This window comes from Cydia pomonella, chromosome 4 (genome assembly GCF_033807575.1).
Source record: "Cydia pomonella isolate Wapato2018A chromosome 4, ilCydPomo1, whole genome shotgun sequence".
Taxonomy (NCBI): domain Eukaryota; kingdom Metazoa; phylum Arthropoda; class Insecta; order Lepidoptera; family Tortricidae; genus Cydia; species Cydia pomonella.
In genome coordinates, this window is record NC_084706.1 from 3154486 (window position 1) to 3167138 (window position 12653).

General features: G+C 37.5%; 1 protein-coding gene across 5 annotated transcripts in view; it reads right to left on the reverse strand.

Annotated features, from left to right (window-relative positions):
- Window positions 1–12653, reverse strand: part of LOC133516860 (teneurin-a) — a 93662-nt gene that overhangs the window by 61610 nt on the left and 19399 nt on the right. Inside the window, exon 1 of one of the 5 annotated variants that reach the window (XM_061849869.1) lies at window positions 10883–11619. The exons of the other annotated variants lie outside the window; for them this stretch is intronic. The gene's annotated coding sequence lies outside the window, so the exon portion shown is untranslated. Of the gene's footprint in view, window positions 1–10882; window positions 11620–12653 lie in introns of those variants that run through there. 5 annotated transcript variants of the gene reach the window in all.

Sequence of the window (12653 nt, forward strand, 5' to 3'; positions counted from 1 at the left end):
AACTGTGTTTATATGTATGTACCTAATACTAGTATTCACTCAATGAAAATACTGTCACAGCCAAAGTCAGATAATTAAAACCTTTAAAGTTATTTGACCTTAACAAAACCAATTTATAATTTAAAAATACCATTTCATGAATGTTACTGAGTCTGACTTTTGCTTCAGTAGGCAGTATTTCAATTAAACATTATGTAAATAGCTAAAATAATACGTTTCTAAATTGGTCAGCAGATAACTTCTATTTCAAAGGCATCAATATAGAAAAACACATCACTAATTATCCGAAGGCACTTTTAATAAACTTTTCCGCTTCTCTTTAAGTAATGGTTTTACAAATAGAATTAATTAACCTTTCATGTACTTTGTCATAGATTTTTTTCCAAATCTAATAGTATATTTTAAGTTTAGTATTGTCTCAGAGATAAGTGGTTTAGTAAGTATTATTGTCGCTAGTAGATACAATAACCGTGGATAAGAAAGTTCGTCAAGCACCTACTGCCAATGGTTAGTTTACTGCGGTGATAGTAATAAACAATTTCCCATTAGCAAGCCGGCAACGGTTCCCGCTCATTTCCAATTTCCATACCCGACGCCTAACGGAGAGTGTGCGATAGCCTTTTATTACCGGAGTTTGTCTCTGAGGATATAATTATGTAAATACCGTAGAATGTAAATTTACTGCAATAAATAGTCTGAACTGAGCAATAGATAAGCACTAGGATTATGAGTAGATAAAGAAGCGTTTCATTAAAAATGAAAATGATCATACATGAAAAGTACGCAATTATAGTTTGGTATACGAAACCTTAATTCAACCACAGTCGACGAGTAGAAAAAATATATATGAGTTCAGTTTTGTTATAAATAGCTATTTGGCTTTTAAAAAACTTAGCATAAATATTGTTACCGACATATATATTTGCTATGATTATCAATTTATTAATATAAGTATGGTAGTATTGCTGTAATAAAGTCTTACTTTAATATACATTACAATTATAAGCAATGGGAACAGGTTACTTCCTCTGATTCAGTTTATACGAAGTGTTGATTGCTATCGAGCTATCGAGTGTATAATATAAACAGGGTGCTTAGCCAACGCGCGTTAATTCTCTGTAGCGTAGCGTAGTCATCTCTCTCTATCACTCTTCCATATTAGTGCGACAGTTGCGTTTCGTTCGCTCTGGAGCATTAACGATTGGCACGTTGGCTACGCACCCAGAGCCATAAGGCCAGCGTTGCCTTGTGCCAGGTAAGATATCGTAGCAGTTCAGGAAATATTCTCCTAATCTTATGATTTATTAATTGATTTGCAAAATAGCGTTCACGTGAAATCTAATAAATGAAATGTTCTTATTCTATTCACAGCGTTTACGACACTGTAAGGAGCATTTAAATTTACATTTATTCAAAATAGTAAGCTTGCTAATAAAGGCTGTTACCGGAGAATTTCTACTAAATACGAGACGTTTAGATGGCCCTGCTAGTTAAGAAATCGCCTTAGTCTTAGTGCGGATGAACAAACAACTTATTACCATTTCTGTAGTACCTGTCTTCCACCCAAGTTCCTGAAGACCCTCAGAAAATATCCCGCTAGGTCTAAAATATACTCGATATTAAATAACTACTTAGCAGGGAAATCTGTAGCCGAAGGACATTTGTTTTTATCCGCAAACATGACCTGAATCCGCGCTCTAAACTAAACGCTTGCCATTGTTCGGTGGAACGAAAAAACAGTTTTGCAGGAGCGCGTCCCTCCGCGGCCGCTCGTATTTCACCCGAGTTCAATATTATTTCGACAGTCGGGGCACAAAGAGTAGGAAGGCCCGCCGCGGGCGTATCGCTCCGCAATATTGTCCTCCCGCTCGATGCCTCGGGTTACACTGTAAATATTTTTCGGCGGTTGCCTGATTGAAAAATTTTATCGCATTCCACCCCCACTTCTTTCGATAATGGATTGTGTTCGCTTTTAGGCGCACATCTGATAAGGGTGACAGAAGGTATGCCGGCTCTCCAAGTCTACACATACCGGACTTATTACAGAAATTCGAGCGAGGCGGTGCACGGTGTTGTGATTTCGGACATACTACTCGATTAACGTCATCAATACTTCTCTGTTATACGAGTAATACAAGTTTAAAGGTAGTTGGCGGACGATTGACCAGATCTCCAGTGATCTCTTCAAGTTAATGCCGACTTAAAGCCTGTAATTTTGTATTGTGTATGAAACATTGCTTGTTTTATTATTTGCATTAATATTGTATATTCTCCCAACGCATTGGAAAAGTGAGCGCTGAATGCTCGGTGGGTGCTCTCATACGCCTTTTCATAAACAAGTTTCCGACATAGCCGCTCGGACCGGCTCTCGCCGTCCGGGCCGGAAAACTTTTGATGTATTATGGTATTATTTTATAGTCGGGTGGCATGGAAGAGCATTGGAAATATTTCATCATGAATATTAAACGAAAATTTCAAAACACTTCCTTGACTAACGAGTTGTTCTTTGAAGTCTTTATTAAACAAAAGTTAAAAGTGCACACAAACCGAGAAATAAGATGAGTTAAGAAAAGATTTCGTTTGTTCCTGGAAAAATAAAGTTGAGTGCGAGTATCTTATTTAACCTTTGTGCCTTTAAAAATAGTTGTATGTGGCTCATTGGTCTTTCTTCAGTATTGCAAGTGTCAAGTGATATATTTTTTATGAGGGTTACATTTTTCCCTTATGTTTTTTCGATAAATATTCAAATTATTATATATATTCTAACTAACAATGCATAACTATTAACACGTTAATTAACAGGCGAACAACATTGTCATCAATTTACATGTAAATAGCTATCACTTACACTTCATTAGTGTGAGAAAGTATCACATTATGTACTTTGTGTAATGATTGACTAATTTTGTCCGTTGTGGTTTTGGACGGTGATGCATGGGTCGGCGTCCCGAGCCCGTTGTCGTGAACACTCGCCACTACAATACAGCTCTAATTATGTTTGTCCTGGGCGCCGGACCCGTCTCTCACTTACGCCAATATTTAGACAGCCGAAGATACGAATGAGGATCCATTACTGGATTTCGGCGATCTGGGACTAATGAAAGACAAATAACTCGGAGCTCTAAGCATCAATAAGGGCGGCTGTATTAATCTGATCAACGCGAAACTGACCGATTAATCACCTAGTAACGAGCCGAGAAATAGCGATCGTGTTTGTTTATAAATCCTCCTACAGTTCAGTTTGAGAGTCGGGAAGACTAGGGTAAATCAATACTCATTTAAATTGAAAAGTCTTAGGAAGCAACTAATAATAATAAATAAAACAATGATACGGTACAAAGTCATAAAACTTTATAGTCCATATATAATTATAGTGACATTCAAAAGAAAAGCTTAGAGGAATTATAATAAAAACGCAGTAAAAGTAAAAGCTAGTATAAGCGGTAAGAACGCTATAAATATTAAGAGGTTGACAAAATGGCGTGCAGTGCCACCGAAAAGGGAGAGCTGATTGAAGTTTTCACATTATACAATGTATAAACTGGTTCAATTTTCAACCTAAAGTGTAATGCGAGACTTTGGAACTGTAGTGTAACAACCACATGTCCACAGGGGCGCGAATATCACGAGTCATCCGTTGCACTACATTGAACCCCCAAATTTGTGAGACCCCTATTCCAACCAAAGCAAACCCGTTGAAATATTTCTTTAATCCACTTTATGCGACTATAATATATAAAGGCAGTACGGCACATTTTGAGTAATAATTTATCAATTAGACACGGCCGTTTTCGATTCAGGAATTGTACCGTTTGAACAGCCCGCAATTTGTTAGCACGCTACATTTTTATGTTCTAAAATGAGCTGTTGTAAAAATAATAAATGTGAGTAAAGAAGCTCAGCGGTTTCACCCTCACACTGATTGCACGCCTGGCCATCCCCTCGAAATAATGAGGGAGGGTAATGGGTAACTTTCTAGCACCGGTCGATTGAATTGCAAAGCAGGTCATACATGGTCATTGAATATTTACATGTCTAATGACTGTAACGTCGGCCTCAACGTATCATCTGGCATTTAGCTACTGTGAGAAGTCAAACAGGTTGATTTGGGGTGTGTGGAGCTTTTTACTTGCGCAACAATGTTAGTGTGAAATTCTATGGGCTTCAAAAACTCAAATCCACTTCTTATTCAAGTTGTAAGGCGAAGAGATAATACGTAAAGTAAATTAAAAAATATAGGACTACTAGAAGTATTAGAACAAATTAAATTATTATTTTCAGAAAATATTTTTATTTGTTTTTATTTCAAGTAGAAACACTACAATATAGAATCAATTTTAAACTGAAATAAATGTCATATACTAAGAAAAAGTGACCAAGGCCTCCAGTAGTAGCAGTAGTAGTAGTAGTAGTAGTAGTAGCAGTAGTAGTAGTAGTAGTAGCAGCAGTAGTAGTAGTAGTAGTAGTAAGGCACCTGCCGCGATAGCAGAGGACGCTGGTTCGATTCCAGCCTCGGCACTTGCGACCTTGGTCACTTTTTCTTAGTATATGACATTTATTTCAGTCCGGTCAGTCCGGTTCTCACCGTCATTGGGATTAGTTGTGTCCTTATGCGTTAATAAAAGATAACCAGTGAGTTTGACCCCTCGCCCTTGGTCATTTAGCTTTACTGTCAGTGACTCGCGCGCCTGGTTTTTGATAAGGTGTTTACAACCATCGTCGCATCTTTTATTCTTTTAAATACCGGCGTATTACTTTAACTATTTTATTATGGAGTGTGGCAAGTGTAGTGAAATAGTAAGTGATGGTGTTTTATGTAACACATGTAATAAACACTTACATTTTGGATGTGCTGGGTTAGCGGAAACAACCTTTAGGCGTATGACCAATGAGAAAAAAGCATCCTGGCGATGCCCCGCGTGCCGAGTGGCCCCGCAATCGCCCCAAATTTCTCAGGAGGCCTCGTTAGCTGACTTGTTTGCCGAAGTAAAAATTTCGAGAGCTTCAATTGAGGCCAAAATAGATAATGTTCAGCTGCAAGTCACTGATTTGAACAACAAGTGGAGCAGCTTGGAGTCGCGCCTGGCTAGTATGGAGGAGAGAATTTCGAATACAGAGGATAAAATAGAGACCCTTTCGACTTTGCCGCCGCAAATTAAAGAGTTACAGGAACACGTTACATGCCTCAAAAAGGAAAATAATGATCGTGATCAGTTTGGAAGGCTAAATAACGTGGAGATCACCGGTGTTCCGTTACGTTCAGGGGAAAATCTGCGTACCATATTTCACAATATATGTACCAAGGTCGGCTTTGCCCTTGACCAATCGGACATCGATTGTATTCATCGGATTAGAGTTTTCTCTACGGAAGCAAAGCAGCAAAATCTTCGTCCACCCTCGATTATCGTCCGCTTTACCCGGCGGGCGCGCAGGGACGAGTTGCTGGCGGCGGCCCGCGCCCGCCGTGGCATCACCACGGCTGACGCCGGCTTGGACGGTCCATCGATCAACGTTTACTTGAACGAGCACCTGACGCCCGCTAATAAGTTGTTGTTAAAGCGTGCACGCGAAGTAAAATCTGAGCTGAACTATGCTTATGTGTGGGTGAAAGAATGCAAGATTTTTTTGCGTAAAAATGACACTTCGAGGGTTATACGTATCGTCTCCGAATCCGACCTGTTAAAACTTAAATGACTTTTATGTTTAACTAAATTGTGCCAACCTTTGTACTACATTAATGCCCAGTGGTGTATATTTAAAGTTACTTGGTATTTGTACTGTATTATTATTGTACTGTGCTTTAATCCCTCGGTTTACATATTTTGTCGCGCCCTTTATGTAATTATAATAAAAACATATATTTATAATACGCTCTTGGTAGTAAACGTGCTTATATTTAATGAACATTATATTAAATTTTTGGCATACTTTGAGCCATGCTACTACTTCATATCCTTATTTTCTACTGTACCTATTAATGTTCAGTCTTAATAAGTTAAGCATTTATTATCAGAACGTGAGAGGACTCAGAACTAAATCGCATTCTTTTCTCGCAAACGTACTCTCGGCTGATTATGATATTATATGTTTAACCGAAACTTGGCTCACGGAGGATTTTAGCGATGAGGAATTTTTCTATCATAATTATGTTGCTTATCGTCGGGATCGACCGTCGTCGGCGGCGGCGCGCGGTGGCGGCGTGCTGGTGGCGGTGCGGTGCGGCCTACGTGCGCTCCGCACTGACGACCTTTGTAGTGCGACGTACTCTGAGGAATTATGGCTGTCTCTGCCCTTAGCTGCAACGGGGTCGTCTTCTGCCGTGTCAGAGCGAGCGTACTTTTTACGCATAGCCTGTGTTTATTTCCCCCATAATCGTAATCATGCTGATTCGTTGCAATTATTTTTTAATAATGTCAATGACCTAATATGCCGTCACCCTAGTGATACTTATCTGCTGTTAGGTGATTTTAATATTTCTCACGCAATTTGGAACATAGATAATTTTTCAATACTAACACTTAATCACAATAACAATCCCTTAGCTATTGCACTTTCTGATTTTCTCTCTCTCTCTGGATTACAACAGTACAATGGTTGTGTCAATGCTCATGATCGTATCTTAGACCTTGTCATGAGTAATGTTGGTTGTGAGGTATCAGCCTGTTTATCTCCTCTTACACAAGAAGATGTACATCATAAATCGTTAGTTATTTCTTTTCCTTTGTCATTAATGAAGTCTTTAAATTCCATAGCGCATTATAAATATCTTTATCATTTAGCCAACTATGATAGTATACGGCAAGGTATCTCCGATGTGGACTGGTCTGTGATCGACGATATGGACACGGAAAGTGCCACAAGTTACTTTTACTCTATTCTTAACACTTTGGTTAATGATTTCGTTCCAAAGCGTAAGGTTTGCTCAACTTCTAGATATCCTCCCTGGTATAACAGACCTTTAATTAAAATTATTAAAAACAAATTGAATGCTCATGCTAGGTGGAAAAAATATAATAACGTTATTGATTATGCTGAGTTTAAATTACTAAGAAAAAGGGAAAAGAAACTTAGTAAAGATTGCTATACTAAATACATTGCCCTCAGTGAAAAGAAAATTACTTCTTCACCTAAATATTTTTGGAGTTTTATTAAGTCAAAATTTTCTGCAAATGAAATACCTTCTAACATGTATTTTAATGATAAATCCTCCTCCGAAGGCAATGTTATTTGTGATCTCTTTAACAATTATTTCAGTTCTGTTTTTGTCTCTGGTTGTAATCAATCACGACTTCCTTCTCCTCAGCCTTCGTCCCCTTCTGTAGATATTTCTAGTATTAATATTACTGATGATTTAGTATACAAGCATTTAAAAAACTTATGTGTTAATAAGGGTGCAGGTTTTGATAACATTCATCCATTATTAGTTTCTAAACTTTACGTTGAGCTGGCGGCTCCCTTGGCTAAACTTTTCAGAAAGTCTCTCAGTGAAGGTATTGTCCCTAGCATCTGGAAGCAGGCTATCATTACACCGGTGCACAAAGGCGGTGATAAACATAATATTAAGCTTTATCGACCAATTTCGAAACTTTGCGTATTCGCTAAGGTTTTCGAAAAAATTGTAACGAATGAAATGACTGCTGTGGTCTCTCGACACATTTCTGTGCATCAACATGGTTTTTTCAAAGGTAGAAGCGTCGACACTAACCTAGTCACCTATACCGACCATATTATTAATGCTTTGGATGCCGGTTATCAAGTGGACGCCGTGTATACCGATTTCTCTAAATGCTTCGATAAAATAGATCATTCAATTTTACTTCAGAAGCTTTTCAGGATCGGCATACACGGTGACCTCTTTAGGTGGTTAAAGTCTTACATTAGTAATAGAAGTCAGGCGGTTGCACTCAAGGGTCATAGGTCGAAGTTTCTACCCGTTCCCTCAGGGGTTCCCCAGGGCTCTCACCTGGGGCCTTTTCTATTTGTCCTATATGTAAATGATATTGATACTATCTTTCAGTCTTCATCCCACATACTTTATGCAGACGACACAAAAATATATAAGACTATTAGGAATTATGATGATTGTGTTGCGTTACAATCCGATTTGTCACAATTTGAGGACTATTGTCAGCGAAATCACTTAATTCTAAACGCTGAGAAATGCTACACTATCACATTTTCCCGTAAACATAATCCTATAACTTTCGATTATAAGTTAGCTGGTGGCAGTGTCTCACGGGTGTCGTCGATCCGAGATTTAGGGATTACTCTGGATGCTAAACTCTCCTTTGTTGAACACATAGATAATATTGTGGCGAGAGCATATAAAAAATTAGGAATGATTTTGCGTTTAAGTAAACCATTCAAAAGTACATTCACGTTAAAAGTTTTGTATTACTCTTTCGTCCGTAGTATTTTGGAGTTTGGCAGTGTTGTTTGGAGCCCACATTTTGGCATTCATAAGTCACGACTTGAAAGGATTCAGAAAATTTTTTGTAAGTCCCTTGATTACAGAACCGGCCGCTATAACTGTGATTATTTTTCGTCAGCAGCTAAACATAGTCTCCCTCCATTGGAGAAAAGAAGAGCATATCTAGATGTTTTATTTTTATTTAAAATTATTAGAAATCACATAGATTCTAACCTTTTATTAGATAGCGTTTCCTTCAAAATCTCTCGTTTCCACTCACGTTCTAAACCCACATTTTCTATTTCCTCCTGTGGCACACAGTATGCTAAAAACTCTTTCTTTAGGCGCACTTGTTATTTGTATAATGAATCTCTTAACGATATAGATATTTTTGTTCATAGTTTGTCCGTGTTCAAGAACAAAGTTCGGCAAATTTTGTTTTCTAGAAATTGATCAATTTGGTTCCAGTCATATTTTTCATACTTTTGTATGTTTTCTTAACTTACTTGCATGTAGCACACAACTAAACCGGTAATTTATAATTGCGTAATTTACATTTCCATGTAATAGTTTTCTTAGTAATGTAGGAAACTTTAGGCCTATTTTTAGTTCATTTACTTTAGACATATTTGTAAAAGGCTGTTTGTTTTCTAAATAAATTAAAAAAAAAAAAAAAAAAATTATATAGGAACTTATCACACAAATTACCTAAAAATCAATAAGCCAGCGACGCGAAAATAGTCATTGTATAAAAATTATCCATACGATATGAAAAACAGGAACAATACAATACAATACAAATACTCTTTATTGCACACCTCAATACAGAAACAGTACAAATAATACAACACATAAAGAAGAGGTAAACAACAGGCGGTCTTATCGCTAAAAAGCGAACTCTTCCAGACAACTTTAAGGTAGCGGAATTTAAAAAAAAATTATGTTATGTTGTGTTAGGAACCAAGCGAGTCACACCAAGTAAGATATTTTTTATGTGCATGTATGTTTTATTTCATGAAAAGTACAAGTATTTTTCTTGATTCGCTCAAAATCTGCCCACATAATATTATTTTATATTCATAGAGCAGGTGGACCCCGCGCTTTTGCTCCATGTTTACAGCGCACGTCGAGTTTCTTTTCATAGCTATACGAATAGTATTTTCATATCATATTCGATAACTACAGACTTGATAGCTTAAGCCTAGCACTATTATTGCAGAATGATATTTTTTTTAATTTATTTATTTAGAACACAAACAGTCACATATACAAATGAATTTGAAGTACAATGTAGAGTACTTAACATACTTAAGAATCATAGACCTGGAGGTTCATTATTAAGTACATAATGTTAACATACATACTAACAGCATAAAGAAAATGAAATCATGAGCCATACTTAAAATCTATTTACTAGTCTTCAGAGGAGAAAAAAAATACAAAAAAAAATACATATACATATATCTGAATAATGTCAATTAGTGGAATGGTCTAGCTAGTAATATTCAATGTAGGGAGTGTTAACTCTGTAGGTATGTGTAGCATACAGTAGGGCTAAGATAGTCGGCTCTATATCATTTGTCACCATGCCTGTCACATTCTAACAAGTATGTAAGTGCGAAAGTGACGGGCATAGTGAGAAGCGATAAAAATGGAACCATGCTGCCACTGCAGGACTACGTGTATATATATGGTTACTGCGGCGTTAGATTATCATTAATATTTTGTTGTTTTTGAAGATAAAAAATAACTAGTAACCACGCTTAAGAGTTGATAGTTTAAAGGTAAAATTCTTGACGGGCTCAATTACCACGCCGACGCAATTTACATAATAAATGAACATTTCATGAACACAATCATGTAGCTTTGTTTCAATGAAGTTTAACAGCTATTTGTAATTAAACGGACATTCCTATAAAAAGAGAAAAGGTATAACGCGTTGATAAAATAAATTTACTAAAGAGGTTTTTTGTCCTAGTTGACTACGGAACTCTAAAAAGTCGAATGTGAACTACTTGAGTCGGGAAGTATGCCATGAAATTATTTTGTCTTCCACTTCATACACAAACTATTATCACACCTACCTAATCGTAATTTAAGAACAACACCAAAACGACGTTAACGGTATACGGTCCGTTTTAAATTGAGAAATTAACTTGTTTTTCCAACGATCTTCATTCTGAATCGCCCACGCTAATTATCTAGTATAAAATTTTATAAGAGCAAGCAAACCAACAGCAACTTTGTAAATTAACCACCAATACTTTACAGATGTTCACGTAAAAGTGTTTCGGGATCTCACGGGTCGCAGTAATGTTTGAAGTACGGGTCGTTAACCTTACTGAATCAGAAGGGATTAATGTGTGTCGGGTGTTATTGGTTCCTCTAATTACGTTCACGATTCGGTTAGAGTTATGGTAATGTTCGGCAGCCTTCGTAGATAGCGGCCGCCGTCGTGTCACTGATACTTACGACTCAGAATTTAGGGTCTGTAGGGCGAGCCATTCGTTAGTCACGCCCGATGACGTGTACCTTGGACAAGACCAAAACTGTTATTAGAAAGATTTCGTCGAGACCTTTTTTTCGGTACTTGTCTTAAAAGGTTTTTTATACTCAAGTTATGAAAGCCGTTAATGTGTTGCTCGGTTTTTGATGTTTATTCAAGAAAAAGCGGGGTTAGGTTAAATAGGGCAAGCTTATGTGATGGCTCCTTTTATTCGAAGCAGTAAAATTTTCCAAAAGACATTCCTTTTAAAACATGTGTGTCTTCTTTAAACTGCACATTGCGGCAAAATGCATGAATTTCCGGGCAAAATACAAAGGCACTCGTCACGCAAAGCATGCAGTACCATGAAGTTCTAAAGGGTAGAAAAGGGCGTTTCGTGGTAAAAAGTAAGTTAAGGCGTTCTTTGTTTGTGTATGGCGCGGGTTAAGTGTTTAGATAAGTGCAACGGAGAGCGGTGCGCGTTTGTTATCTCGGAATATGAGAGTCGGGACAAATGGACTATGAATCCACCCTGTGTGGTCCGTTGTTTGGCCAGCTCTCGCCTCGCCCGTCTGGACACCCTAGTTGAGGCTCCGTGATCTCGGAAATACTTTACATTAGTGTTCAAGTATGTATGTATATAGATACTTTACTGTACATGGAAATAAAAACACGAGAAACACAGTTACAGAGTAAATTAAATACCACAAAGGCGAACTTATCCCTGTATTCAAGAACACATTTTACGTCACTTACGTTTTACGTAAGTTCGAACGCCGACGAGTCTTTTCAATGGTCGTGTCGTAGCAGAGCGACCCCGCTCCAAAATAGTCCATACCGACGCTGATTAGCTCAATACACACGATGTCACTGTCACTGGACCAGTTTCTAGCCTGTCAAGAGCATAATGCGAGACTATTTTCTAAAATAACTTTTTCATCAAGATTTGACATTCAAATATATACTCTCAATGAACTTTCTAACACTATAACTAAGATAATCCTTTCTATCGCATAACGTAAAATTACTCGGCTCTGAACTTCCGAATACAATTTCGTCACTACATGTTTGGTAATCATAATAGACAAACTCAATCAATATTGTGCGGAGACAATAGACATCTCTTATTCAAAACGGAAACTATTACTGCCATGCCATTGTATTCAGAGGCCTCACCTCAAAGAGAATATTATTCAAACGAAAAGTAGTTTGTTTACAAACGTTAGAAGATTATATTAGGGATAGTCGGTGACAGGAGATTAGGTTCGTGAATGTGTGCGTGCACGTCGAGAGCTCGGGATCGGGAACGATCTCAGTCGGGCTGCGACGAATGGTCGTGTGTGCATGAGAGTTAGAACTTCACATACGACTTTATCAACACGGCCATATCGTCTGTCGATACAAGTCAGCGTGAAAGATTTATGCCCAACTTTGTGACAGTGGAATCACTGTGGACGTTCCTAGGATTATCCTTTGTCCCGAATACAATATCATACATTGTTAATAAGCTTTGTTTTGGGTCGATTGATGGATATCCTAAACATAGCTCAGTTCTTCGATCATTGTATTTATTTATATATCGAATCCTAAAATGTGCTTTGGCTGTTATCTATCCCCACTAATTCCTGCTAATATATTAATACTATAAATGCGAAAGTAACTCTGTCTGTCTGTTAACTCTTCCGCTAAACCGCTTATTCAGCTGATGACTTTGTTAAGTGAACCGTAGAATGAACCGTTTGAGATTCAAATATTGGT